Genomic DNA, 15,312 nt, shown 5'->3' with positions numbered 1-15,312 from the left:
GTGCGGTCCCCTACGGCACTGCGTAGGATCCTACGGTCTTGGCGTGCATCCGTGCGTCGCTGCGGTCCGGTCCCAGGTCGATGGGCACGTGCACCTTCCGCCGACCACTGGCGACAACATCGATATACTGTGGAGACCTCACGCCCCACGTGTTGAGCAATTCGGCGGTACGTCCACCCGGCCTCCCGCATGCCCACTATACGCCCTCGCTCAAAGTCCGTCAACTGCACATACGGTTCACGTCCATGCTGTCGCGGCATGCTACCAGCGTTAAAGACTGCGATGGAGCTCCGTATGCCACGGCAAACTGGCTGACACTGACGGCGGCGGTGCACAAATGCTGCGCAGCTAGCGCCATTCGACGGCCAACACCGCGGTTCCTGGTGTGTCCGCTGTACCGTGCGTGTGATCATTGCTTGTACAGCCCTCTCGCAGTGTCCGGAGCAAGTATGGTGGGTCTGACACACCGGTGTCAATGTGTTCTTTTTTCCATTTCCAGGAGTGTATATATATATATATATATATAATGCGTTCTGAACACTATTAAGGTTTGTGTTTGTTCTCTATTAAAATCTTTCATTTGCTAACTATGCCTATCAGTAGTTAGTGCCTTCAGTAGTCAGAATCTTTCATTTAGGTGGCAGCATTGGCGCTCGCCGTAATGCAGTAGTTCGAGTAACGAAGATTTTTGTGAGGTGAGTGATTCATGAAAGGTATAGGTTATTGTTAGTCAGGGCCATTCTTTTGTAGGGATTGTTGAAATTGAGATAGCGTTGCGCTAAAAATATATTGTGTGTCGGTTTAGTTATGATGAGAATAAGTAAAGAGAGAAATGTCTGAGTACGTTCAGTTCGTCACAGCTGTTTGAAAATCAAATAACGTAAGAGGTTTATCAGCACAGTCATTTATAATTTTTCCAAGGGGTTGTTACACGGTCAACGAAAACCATCATAACCACCGGGGGATCGTTGTGCTGACCACACGCCCCTCCTATCCGCATCGGTCGGATGGTCCCGATGGGCCACTTGTGGCCTGAAGACGGATTGCTTTGCTTTACAAGAGCCGGAATAGAATGGAATAGAAAAAAGCAGCTTTATTCCTACCAAATTGCAAGCCATGTGGTCTGTGCAACCGTGTAAACTCTCAATGGCCGAGCCCACGTTCGCCTCAAAGATTTTAGTTTAGCAAATCGGTGCAGCAGATGCACTAGCGACTACACGGATGATCAACAAGTGGGTACAGATATGAAGTGGTTCAAATGGTTCTGAGCACTATGGGACTTAACTTCTGAGGTCATCAGTCCCCTAGAACTCAGAACTACTTTATCCTAACTAACCTAAGGACATCACACACATCCATGTCCGAAGCAGGATTCGAACCTGCGACCGTAGCGGGATCGCGGTTCCAGACTGTAGGGCCTAGAACCGCCCGGCCACCCCGGCCGGCTACAGATATCACATCACAGATACTTGGCGAGTAACATTCGCGTCAAGTACACTGTTCAATCACATTAAAGCGACCACCAGTCAAAAGAGATACCTTTTGCAGTGCAGATGGCTGCGAGACATGCAGGAAGGGAGTCAGTGAGGCTCTGGAAAGTAGTGACATGGATGTGGAGCCACGCTGACTCCAGCGCCGTGGCCACCAGCACAATGGTTCTCGACTGAGGGTCCCTAGCGTCAACAGTCCGATTGAGGTGGAAACACAGATTCGCTACTGAGCTTAAATTAGGGGAATCTGGTGGTCAGCGGATTTCGGTAAATTCATCCTGGTGCTCTACGAACTACACGCGTACCCAGCGAGCTGTGTGACAGTTTGCTGATAGATGTTATTGTGGAGAGGAGAAACAAGGTGCAAGTAAGGGTGGACATGGTCCTCAAGGATAGAGGCGTACTTGAGCTGATACATAGTGCGTTCCAGAATGACGAGATCTTCTAGGGAATGCCACGAAAATATTTCCCAGACCATAACCTTTCCTCGTGTGTTTGATTTCTGACGTTTCAGGCTGTACGCACCAACGGCCATCTGTCCGATGGCGCATAGAGTGTGAGTCATGTGAAATGACCGCCTGTCGCCACTCAATGAACGCCCAGTTGCGGAACTGTCGTGCAAGTTCCAGTCAGCGTGGGTGAACGGAACAGGGGCCTCCTGCGGAGGTCCGAACGCAGCAACGTTCGCTGAACGGTCGTACAGGAGACATTGTTCGTAGCCCCTTGCTTCTTCTGGGCGGTCAATTGCTCAACATTTGCAGGTCTGTTCGCCTGTACATCAGAAGTCGTTCAATTGGTCTTAATTTCAGGAAGATATTTTTTAGAATATACAACTGGAGTACAGCATTGTATGGAGGTGGACCATGGAGTATAGGAAAACTGGAAATGAAGAAAAGCGAAGCATTTGAGATGGGTTGTTACGGAATCATGTTGAAAATTATGTGGGCCGTTAGGTTAAGAAGTTGTGAGGATCTCTGAAGAATCAGCGAGGAAAGGAGCATGCCGAAAAGAAGAAAAGGGTTAGAATGACAGGAAATGTTGTAAGACATAGACTTCCATGTTACTTGAAGGAGCCGTAGAAGTAAAAACTTTAGGGAAAGATAGAGATTGAAGTACATGCAACAAATCACTTGAGCCGATGGGTGTAAATGCTAATCTCAGAAGAAAACTTTGTCACGGGAAAGGAATTTGTGGCGGACACCCTCCAACAAGTCATTAAGAAAACAATTTTAAACCTGAGGTTCGTATCAAACAATTCTATGACGTTTTTGCTAAAATTAAGAATATGCAAATTCCTCGCAATTCTAAACTAATACTGCTTAATAAGAAACGCTCGAACTGGTGAATGTATAAACATAAGAACACATATTTTGCACAAATCCAACTGATATCATGTAGTCTTTTAGAGTTACAGGAAGAAATTGATTGTACTCAGATGTGTGTAGAACAAAATTACTTTTAGTTTCAAAGCACATATTACAGTAAGTCTGATAGTATGGTTAAAGACTCACCTATTAGCCCTGTTGTATCTGAAAGTTTCCTAAACAATCTCGAGCAAGGTTTCTTCCAAAATGAGCCAGTGAACTGCAAAATTAGGTACTGGTTCCGATGTGTTGATGATGTGCTGTCTTTGTGGACAGGCACCACTAGACAATCAGATGTATTACTACAACTTTTAATCTCGTAACATCAGAAAACTCGGTTTACAATTAAGGTGGGAGGATTTTCAATAAATTTCTTGTGTCTTTATACAGATAACAGTAAAAGGAGATACTTATTTAGAATTTACAGAATAAACATATCTAACAGTACGGTATTCCCTGCAAGCTCTCAGCATCTGCACAGCCACAAACATGCAGCACTCCATTCGATGGTGCATTGCCTCATGTATGTTCCATCATCTGAATGAGTCTTTTCAGCAGAACTACAGACCATCAAACATACCACTTTCAGCAATAGCTATAGCTCTATTGTATACACAACGGAAAAAGAAAATGCATAAAATTTCGCAGCTTCTCTACGTTCGCCAGCAGCAGTCACTCAGTAATTACAAAGCTTGGTGCAGGATCCCATGTGTTGGCAACCTTGCAAAAAAGTTAAAGTCTCGTAACCGTAGATCTGCATTTTATAATACCTACAGCACTCAAACATTTAATTGAATAATTACATTCCTTGGCGCAAAGTATACTCGTATAATGGTCAGTCAGGAGAAACAGTGGCAGTTAGGCTATCTGAACATGAAAGAAACTGGAGAGTAAAGAACAAAGATTTAACGGTTGTCAATCATCTTTTTAAATAAATCCATTTATATGAAGTAGAATGTGAAGTTTTACATTCTGTTACAGAAAGCAGAAAGATAATTCTACTGTAAATATTGGGACCCAACAATCACATGACATAAAATTCCAGCGCAGCATTGAATTATCAGGCGCAGTCTCTTTTTGCCCTTTATGTTAAGTTTTCATTACAAATACTAGATTCATACCATAAATTCATCTTGGTTCTCATCAGCTATTAAATATATCTGCACATAAATATTTTCCCCCTTTCTTTTACTTTTTTTTGTGACAAAGGCTGTAATGTTCTCATACGTAAAAATTCTGTGTCATTTTGTTACCTTCTGTAGAAACAACATCTTTGTACGTCGCACATGATGTTTATCTCTGTTTGCGATATTCAGTTGTCAGCTTAAGTAGGTGAGAGGAACAGAAAGCCGGTTCGTTCCCAAATAAATATAATATTGCAGAACATTAGAAAGGTTTTTTTTCCTTTTAAACATGAATAGAATGATACATAAATTTTTTTATTAATTATCCAACTTTGATTTTTATTTATTTCGCAAAACTTACCCAACTTATTTAATTTGTATTGCAGAACGACTTACGAAATAAGTGTTGTGCAGTGTTGCGCTGGGTGTAAACTAGATAGTGCATGACTCCACCCTAGCACATTAGCGAGCAACATACGTTCGCCCACCGGTGAGTAGCAATTAGCTTGGCTCTTCTGTGGAAAACGACTGTACTTAAACGCATAATTTGGTCTTTCGGGAAGGGATTATACGCAGAAAATTCTTTTTGTTATGCTGTGTATGAGGCACTTAAGGGTCTAGATATTAGGCTGAGGGCAATATGTGTTTTGGTTGATCTAACAAAAGCATTCAGTTGTCTGAACCATAAAATACTTAAGTTTAATTTGTAACATTATCGGATTAGGGAGAAAGCTCAGCAATGACTTAACTTCATATCAGTAATGTAGGAATCAGAATGCTATCGCCCTGCGTCCACAACGAAAATGACGTTTGAATGTGACTGGTTTTATGTATTGGGGCGGAGGAGGGTGACGGAGGAGCTGCTACAGGGTCCTACTTTGCCTCCATTGCTGTTATACAGTGTGGGATAGGCTGAGTGTGTGAGAATAATTGATCATTTCATTTCATAAAATTTGCTCTCAAATGTACAGTTCGGTTTTATATGTGGTTTAACAACTTAAAATGCTAGATTCTCTTTGAGAACTTTTAACACCGCAGTACGTCAGCAACCGTGAATAATTTAATGATTGTAAAGGATCCGCCTCGATTGCAAATAGAAACCGGATGTTGACCTAGGTTTCGGCACGGATAAACACACCTTCTTCGGAACACACTAAAAGTAAAAACTTACTAATGTTGGACCACGCCTCTTTAGGCAGTTCGTAGTTTTAGTGTTTTCCGAAGGAGGCATGGTTATCCGCGCCGAAACCTGGGTCAACATTCGGTTTCTACACTCCTGGAAATGGAAAAAAGAACACATTGACACCGGTGTGTCAGACCCACCATACTTGCTCCGGACACTGCGAGAGGGCTGTACAAGCAATGATCACACGCACGGCACAGCGGACACACCAGGAACCGCGGTGTTGGCCGTCGAATGGCGCTAGCTGCGCAGCATTTGTGCACCGCCGCCGTCAGTGTCAGCCAGTTTGCCGTGGCATACGGAGCTCCATCGCAGTCTTTAACACTGGTAGCATGCCGCGACAGCGTGGACGTGAACCGTATGTGCAGTTGACGGACTTTGAGCGAGGGCGTATAGTGGGCATGCGGGAGGCCGGGTGGACGTACCGCCGAATTGCTCAACACGTGGGGCGTGAGGTCTCCACAGTACATCGATGTTGTCGCCAGTGGTCGGCGGAAGGTGCACGTGCCCGTCGACCTGGGACCGGACCGCAGCGACGCACGGATGCACGCCAAGACCGTAGGATCCTATGCAGTGCCGTAGGGGACCGCACCGCCACTTCCCAGCACTGAATAGTGCACGGTACATCCAAACCGTCATCGAACCCATCGTTCTACCATTCCTAGACCGGCAAGGGACCTTGCTGTTCCAACAGGACAATGCACGTCCGCATGTATCCCGTGCCACTCAACGTGCTCTAGAAGGTGTAAGTCAACTGCCCTGGCCAGCAAGATCTCCGAATCTGTCCCCCATTGAGCATGTTTGGGACTGGATGAAGCGTCGTCTCACGCGATCTGCACGTCCAGCACGAACGCTGGTCCAACTGAGGCGCCAGGTGGAAATGGCATGGCAAGCCGTTCCACAGGACTACATCCAGCATCTCTACGATCGTCTCCATGGGAGAATAGCAGCCTGCATTGCTGCGAAAGGTGGATATACACTGTACTAGTGCCGACATTGTGCATGCTCTGTTGCCTGTGTCTATGTGCCTGTGGTTCTGTCAGTGTGATCATGTGATGTATCTGACCCCAGGAAAGTGTCAATAAAGTTTCCCCTTCCTGGGACAATGAATTCACGGTGTTCTTATTTCAATTTCCAGGAGTGTATTTGCAGTCGAGGCGGATTCTTTATAATCATTATATTCTATTTTCTCTATGAGGTACTGGATGGATTAAACAAAAGATTTCGAAGGCTAGGCACCTTTTTTATTTAAATAAGGAGTTTGATTGTGTTGATCAGAAAATGTTTGTCCAGAAGTTAGACTATTATGGAACGCGGAGAGTAGCTCAGAACTGGTTCACCTCTTACTGTAGCAACAGACTCCAAAAGGTCTTTCTGCGCATTATTGACAATGGCTATGGTGTGGGGTCCAAGTGGGACATGATTAAATGGGGTGTGCCCAGGGTTCAGTATTGGGGTCACTCCCGTTTCTTATTTATATAAATGACACACCTTGTAGTATTACAGGTGATTCTAAATTTTTTTTTTTTTTTTTTGCTGATAACTGTAGTTTGGTAGTAAAGGATGTTGTGTGCAACGTGGCACTGTTTGAAATGGTGTAGTTCAAGACATAAGTTCATGGTCTGTGGGAAATTAGATAACGTTAAATCACAGTAAGACTCAGATTTTTACAATTTCTAATACGCAATTAAAAAATCCTGACCTTTTAACTACACAGAAATGGCATCTGATTAGTGAGACTGAACAATTCAAATTTCTCGGTGTTCAGATAGATAGTAAACTGTCGCGGAAAGCCCTGTTTAGTATCTTGTTCAAAGACTCAATGATGCCATTGTTACTGTTATAACAGTACCTGAAGTAAGTGACATCTCGACACGAAAAGTATTCTACTTTGTTTATTTTCATTCCATTATGACGTATTACGTTTTGGATTAACTCTTACCATTCTCAAAGGGTAGTTTTGGTTCAGAAACGGGCTTTTCCGGCAATAAATTGGGTAAGGTCGCGAAGCTTTTGTCCACCCCTGTTTATTAGTCTGGGTTTTCTAACATTGGCCTCCCAATATGTAGGTTCTTATTGACAGTACCAACTTATTCTCACGAAGTAGCACCTTTCATTAAGTTAATGCTAGACAGAAGCCCGATATGCATTTGGATCGCTTGTCCTTGACCCTTGTGCTGGAGGGTGTACAGTATTCTGCTGCATCCATTTTCAGCGATCTACCACAAGAATTCATAAATCTTAGCAGTAATTCATACGCTTTCAAATCTAAGCTGAAGTGTTTCTTTACGGGTCACTCGTAGTTTTCTGTCGATGGGTTTCTTGAAAAGTTAAGCTGAATCCTACGTTTTATTGATTGATGAGGTCATACAAACATACAGCTTATCATCTTTTTAGGATTCATAAACGTTTTATTTTATCTGTTATTATTTTCCTGTTGTAGTGTCATGTACTGAAACTTTCCATTACCATCTGAATTTGCTCCTCAATATGGTCCTAAGCAACTAGAAGGTGAAAAATAAAAAAAAAATAATGGTCTCCATTGTATCTGACAAGGGAAAACGAAGGCTTGTCTGCCCTGCTTACTTTCAGTCCATTATCTCGTGTGTTGTTACATTCTGGGACACCTCTATGCACTCACCAAGAATATTCTTAACTCAAAAAGGAGCTATCACGTTGGTCTGCAACGTCATTTAGTGAACTTCGTGTAAGTTGGTGCTCAGAGATCTCAGGGTTCTAATTCTGAAATCCCTCTACAGATGTTGCATCATGGGATTTGTTGTCGCCAATATTAACTCATTCAGAAATAAGTGCAACATCTACTTCGTGAACATTAGACGGAAAAACGATTTGCACTTGACAACATGTCCATAAGCATTGCAGAGAAAGGTGTGCACTGTTCATCAGGTTTCTCTTTCAGTAGCTTTCCAGTAGGACTGAGGAAATTTGAGCGATAGCCACATCACCCAAATGCCTGAATGGTTTCCTATTGGCAAAGTATTTTTGAAGCTTTCTATATAATGTGTTGTTCAACTGTAAACTACTTTTTACATGTATTAATTAATCACTTGCATATACGCTCCGCTCCACGTTAGGGTGTGTGTCGGACGATGCTTGTGTACCGCTGTCACTTCTCCAGCTTCTAGTTCCAGGTAGAAGAACAATTGTGTCGGTTCAAATGTCTTGATTTCATCATCACGGCCTTTTCATGAGATACACGTAAAAGAAAGTAACATTTTCGTTGACGCTTCTAGAAACGTACGCTCTCGGAACTTTAACAATAGACCACACCGTGATGCAGAACACTTCTCTTGCGTCATCTGCCACTCGAGTTAGCTGAGCATCTCAGGGATGCTTTCGCGCTTACTGTATGAACCTGTAACGAAACGTGCTGCTCTTCTTTATATCTTCTCTATTTCCTCATCAGCCCTGTGTGGTACGGACTACGGAATGACGAGTGTTCTGTGAGCTGCTTCCTTTGTTGATGGACTACTTTTCCTGATGATTCTTCCAATGGATATCACTCTGGCATCTGCCTTATCACAACTAATTGTATGTGTTCGTTTCATTTCAAATCGGTCCGTATGCGTACTCCTAGATATTTTATGGAAGGTACTGCTTCCAGTGACTGTTCTGCAATTGTGTAATAGGGTCCTTGTAGCAACGTATACACAATACGTTGTATTTCTTTATATTCACAGTCAGTGCCCTTCTATGATCAGGCATCCACCTTCTGCAGGTCTTCCTGTAATTCGCTACAATTTTCTAGTGTTGTGACTTCTCTATAGACGACAGCATCATACGCGGCAAGCCAAATAGAATTTTCGTTGTTATCTGCAAAGTCATTTACGTACATTGTAAAAAGTAATGGCCCTATTATATTTCCCTGGGGCACGTCTGAGGTAACTTTTCAGTCTGAAGACTTCTCCCCGTTCAGAATCACATGCTGTGTTCTGTTTGCCAGAATTTTTTCAGTTCAGTCACACAGTCCTTTGTTCATCAGTTCTCGAAATAACGATCAGTGAACTATGTAACGACTCTTTCCTACGTAACGACTCTTTCCATGATCAAATAGATGACGCTGGCATGGTCCCACGGAAGACGATAAACGAATAAGGAAATAATACGCATATTTTTTGCCAGTATTCACTGCATGGTACTCTTCGAAATCTTCAGTTGTTCTGATGAATAGCGAATCGCAGTTTGCCGACTCATCTACTGAGGCACTGTTTGCAGCAAACTGGGGGTACAACGTCACTCTGGTGTCTCAACATCGAAATCTGAAACAATATCGTCAAACTGCTGAATTACGCTGCGAACTGTCGAAGAACAGAGTACGCTTCGCTATTCTTGAACTGTCTCTGAAGACCTTTACCTATTCCACTAAACATTATAAGGTGAACCAATGCGTTATGCTTTCTGTATGTGTAGGCTAATCTTAGGAACTTCTGTAGGAATTCTTATAGTTTTTTCTGTATAATTTATTACCTCTACGCGAGACAAATCGTCCGGCCGTAGACATTTGTGTGCTACCAGAGCGAAGCCTTAGCGAGTCGCTAATTTGTAACAAGTTTTGGGAATGACAAGGCATTGTTCTAGGTTAATGCAATGTTTATAGAGCTCATATGAGCAATAGAAAGCATTAATAAGCTGTCGGAATTAAAATCGTGCAATTTAAATGGTCAGTTCTTTTTGGGAAACCCTAAGTGTATGAGGGAGAGAGACAGAGAGCTGGGAGGAAGGGGGCCAGGTGGGACGTTGATTAATATGTAAGAATCTTTCAAAATGACAAACACATATCACACCATAAATTTTATTTTCTTTGACTCACTCGCATGTTAGTGAATAGTCCACAGGATGTCTTTTGAAGTGGTAATTTGCTCTACCGGAACTGCTGAATGTTGGAAACGATTTGCAGGCGGGTTTGTACCCGATGCTGGAACGGTAATTTAGAAAACGAAACCGATGGCTGACTAGCGTGAGCTCGGACGCAGAAAAATTGGCGCTGACCGGAATAGTGGCAGGCATTAAAGCGCTGCCCACCGGTAACGGCCGGAATAAACTGCCAGACACATTTCCGGCGGAACATACACGCTTTTTCCCGCCTTTGCCGGATTTTTATTGCTACCGAATGAGATTATTAATCTCATGGCCGAGCTTACAATCCCATTTTTCACGGCCTCGCATATTTCACCTGTCTTTGCCTCCGCTGCTTGTTCGGAAGACAGAAAACAGGCGTACGTAACTAAACAAAACTGAAAATAAGCCTGGATGGAGAGCGAAATAAAAACAAAATCGCAACGCGACTGAAAACTCGTAATGACATTAACTGCTGGGCTGATGCAGGTTAAATCACTTCCGCGGATGAAGCATGCCGAGGTAATTATTCACCAGGGGCAACGGGTCCGCAGCCACCGTGTGATGGGAAATTCGACCTCCGCGCAGGCGAAGCTCGCGCTGTTAATTTCGCCAGTGCATGTTGCTGGAGGCAACTGCCCGAACTCAGCTTGCAAGCGGGCAGCGGGAGAAACATATCCCTCTAGCCAATCGCAGAGAGAATGGCAAGCGTAGAGGGTGTGAAATATCTGGAGCTTCTCTGTAGTACTGGTATGTAATTTCGCCTGTACTGCGAGAAGTGTCAAGCATACGTTGCAACTGCCCACCCTAGCGTTAATTGCCGGCTGTCTGCTACCATTAAGGACACTCGTCAGCGAACTTTGAACAAGCCAAGCTAATGGCCTGTCCAGCCCTTCAACGTAGATACGCTCTACAATATGAGTTCCTGACAAGGCCATTCACTTCTATTTCGTAAATATCGCTTCAGCGTGGTTGATGGATGATTAACAGGATTCAACGGAAAGGAACGATTAAACTTTCAGTATACGAGGTGCGACAATAAAGTAACGAGACTGATTTTCCTTGTAAGATGTGGCGACCCTGCAGGCTTGTGTAGGCACAATATCATCGACCTTGTTCTATAAGCTGCTTCTAGTCCAAGTGGCACATCGATGCAACTATTCAGTGGTGAGTTATGCTGCAATAAGATAACATGCGTTTGTGTCTCTCGTCACGGAAATGGAACCGCATAATATTGTTCAAAGGTATGCCTTTTCTTTTCGCGTTAAATTGGGTGAAAACGCGACGACAACTTACGATAAGCTTCAGAAGGCTTTTGGAGAGGAGGTTATGTCAAGAGCTCAAGTTTTCGTTGGCATAAAATGTTTAGTGAAGGCAGAACGAATGTTGAAGATGGAGACCGCAGTGGACGACCATCAACCTCACGGACGGATGTCAACTTGTTCATAAAGGGTGGACAAATACCTAACCAATATTAGTATCAATAAATTTTAGAAAGACTCAATAGTAGGATTCTACGTGTCCATGCCAACAATACCGATAATTGGATTCTGCATCACGATAATGCGCCATCCTACACTGTTCTGTCAGTACAGCAATCTTTAACCTCAAAACAAATTTCAGTACTACCACAGCCACCTTATTCACCAGATATCGCTCCGTGCGACTTTTTTCTATTTCCAAGAGTCAAAACGGCGGTCAAGGACACCATCTTCGAACAAGAAGTCCAAAAAACTGTGACGAGGTGCTTGGAGGATATTACAGAAGATGAGTTAAAGAAATGTTACCATCAATGGCAGAAGAGCTGGAAAAAGTGTGTGCAATCAGAAGGGAACTACTTTGAAGGAGACAACACTAAAAAAAATGCCTCTGAGCACTATGGGACTTAACTGCTAAGGTCATCAGTCCCCTAGAACTTAGAACTACTTAAACCTAACTAACCTAAGGGCATCACACACATTCATGCCCGAGGCAGGATTCAAACCTGCGACCGTAGCAGTCTCGCGGTTCCAGACTGGAGCGCCTAGAACCGCACGGCCACTCCGGCCGGCCGAGACAACACTAAACTTGACTAAAAAGGTAAGCAACATTTTTTTCAAATCAGTCTCATTACTTTAGTGTCACACCCCGTAAATTTATCACTGATTCAAGAAGAAAGTATGATACACCGATGTGGATCGGGAAGGGCCTTTTCCGTGTTACAAAGATTCTTCTTTACAACCTTTCATATTACATAAATAATGTGAAATACTCAGGAACAGAATGTACCAACACATTACTCCTATACTGCTCGTAACTGTTTCATAGAAGGAATGTTATAATCTCCCTTCGTTATCTCATACACACACACACACACACACACACACACACACACACACACACACACGAGATAGCTTCCACTCTCGCAGGCATACGTTCAATCAGGTGCTGGAAGGTATCTTGGGGCTGGAAGGTATCTTCGGGAATGCCAGCCCATTCTTCACTGAGTACTACACCGATGAGAGGTATCGATGTCGGTCGGTGAGGCCTGGCACGAAGTCGGCGTTTCAAAACATCCCAAAGGTGATCTATAGGATTCAGGTGAGGACACTGTGCAGGCCAGCCATTACAGGGATGTTGCTGTCGTGTAACCACTCCGCCACAGGCCGTGAATTATGAACAAGTGGTCGATCGTGTTGAAAGGTGCAATCGCCATCCCCGAATCGCTGTTCAACAGTCGGAAACAAGAAGGTGCTTAAAACATCAGTGTAGGCCTGTGCTGTGATAGTGCTACGCAAAACTACAAGGGACGCAAGCCCCTACCATGAAAAACACGACCACACCAAATCACCACTCCCTCCGAATTTTACTGTTGGCACTACTCACTCCGGCAGATGACGTTCACCGAGCATTCGCCTTACCCACATCCTGCCATCGAATCGCCACATTGTATACCTTGATTCGTCACTCCACACAACGTTTTTACACTGTTCAATCGTCCAACGTTTACGCTCGTTACACCAAGCGAGGCGCCGTTTGTCATTTACCGGTGTGATGTGTGGCTTATGAGCAGCCGCTCGACCATGAAATACAAGTTTTCTCACCTCCCGCCTAACTCCCATAGTACTTGTAGTGTATCCTGATGCAGTCTGGATATCCCGTGTGATAGTCTGGATAAATGTCTGCCTATTACACATTACGACCCTCTTTAGCTGTCGGCGGTTTCTGTCTTCCAACAGACGATGTCGGTCTGTACGCTTTTATGCTGTACGAGTCCTTTCACGTTTACACTTCACTATCACATCAGAAGCAGTGGACCTAGGGGTGTTTAGGAGTTTTGAAATCTCGCGTACAAATGTATGACGCAAGTGACACCCAGTCAGCTGACCACGTTCGAAGTCCATGGGATCTGCGGAGCGCCCCATTCTGCTCTCTCACGATGTCTAATGACTACTGAGGTCGCTGATATGGAGTACCCGGCAATAGGTGGCAGCACAATGCACCTACTATGAAAAACGTATGTTTTTGGGGTTTTCCGGATATTTTTGACCGCATAGTATATAGCTGGCCAGAATGTAATGCACCCCATTTTTTCTTCAACAATTCTTTATTGAACATAACGATAATTACACACACGAAAGAATGGTGTTTTATCTACACACCCTATTTTTCCACGCAATCTCTATCCCCCTCCTACAGCGCGAAACAAGGGCGTGTATTCCCCTGTCGGTACCAATCCTTGTCCAGGTGGCGGAGCCAATGCTTCACTCTATGAATCACCTCACCGTCCTCAAAAGTCTTCCACGAATGGTATCTTTTAATGGCCAAAACAGGTGTAAGTCCTAGGGGGCTAGGTCAGGTGTGACAGCCAGGGATGGTCTCCCCGACCGTTGCAAATCGTGGAGATCCGCCGAACCGACTTCTGATGACCCCAGCCTAAGTGCCCAGGGACTAACTGTTCTCCTGTCGACAGCAGATGTTACATAGTCTTTGCACAGGCGTTTGTGAAGATTCTTCAGAGCTGCTTCTTTGCAGTGAGGAATTTAATGACGCCACGTTGCTTGTAATGTACATCACCTATAAAAGTCATTTTGAAACTGTCCTGCGGCTAGGCCATCTGTCGGAAGTGACGGAAACATGGCGCGCTCACTCAAGAGACGTCAAATGATACATGAGTAACATTTCGCATTCGTAGCATTGTTTTCGGCTGAGAAATAAAATGCGGTGCATTACTTTCTGGACAACACTCATATATAGTATAGATGGAGAGTGTATGTATTCTGTACATGTATGCATTTTTTCGTATGGCTCAATGTCCTCGTGTAAGTTATTCAACTGGACTTCTCCTCGGCGAAATGCGTCTCCATAGGCAGTTATCCGAACGGGAAAAGGTGATATACCAATTAAAGAGAATTCGAAACACGTTTCGTTTATGGATAATCTCTGAATCATTAAGAAATAGCTAAATTAGATAAAAAGATGAAAAGTTCGTGGTCCAGCTGGTATTCGTTCGCACGACGTTCTTATCACCAAGCACACGCCTTACCACTTTTTCTTTATTCCTCAAAAACGGCAGCAAAAATGCTTAGTTTACAATGAAATGACATAAGTAAGGTGACAGCTAATTGCAGTCATCAGTTGGAGCATTTAGAGAATGAGAAATAATATCCAGTCTTTAACAGTAGCACCTGGAAACACATTTAACGTTGTCATCCATTCGAGATGCATCTTTACTGTCACCTTCAACTGGTCGCAGTTCAGCTTCCCTATGTTCTTCTTCTGCAGCATGAGGTTCCTCTTCATCATTATCCAGACCCAACTAAATCATTCAGTAAAATCTTGATATATGCTGTTTACTCTCTTCCAGAGTAAATTAAGGGGACAGAAGAGCTGTCCCGAACAGGAACATCGCTTAGTCCTTCACTGCCTTGTCATTTTGGTCAGTTTCAGCATTTAACAGCATCCTTTGTAATAGACACCAGGTGTTTGGAGTTACATTCTTGTACCTGCTGTACCGCTGATTAATTTTTCATGTGTGACCTGTGGAGTAGGCAAGGGTCGGGAATGCGCCAGAGGCATCGGCAGCCTCTGTGTGGCACTCCTAGAGCTTCGTGGCCCAGTCCATCCCCCTCCACGAGGATGCCACGTGTCCCTAACCTATACCCACTCTGTTAAAGACAGCTCAGAACATGTTATGCGTACATCTCGTCCTGCTCCTGGTACTTAAGTATTTTTTCCAATCCAATTTCCATATACATTTTGAATGCAAGACGTTCATCACTTCCATTACTGTTAAAATGTAGCATGTATATTTG

This window comes from Schistocerca serialis, chromosome 9, assembly GCF_023864345.2.
Source record: "Schistocerca serialis cubense isolate TAMUIC-IGC-003099 chromosome 9, iqSchSeri2.2, whole genome shotgun sequence".
NCBI classification, from domain to species: domain Eukaryota; kingdom Metazoa; phylum Arthropoda; class Insecta; order Orthoptera; family Acrididae; genus Schistocerca; species Schistocerca serialis.
The sequence above is the reverse complement of the archived record's forward strand: the minus strand, read 5'-3'. Positions refer to the sequence as shown.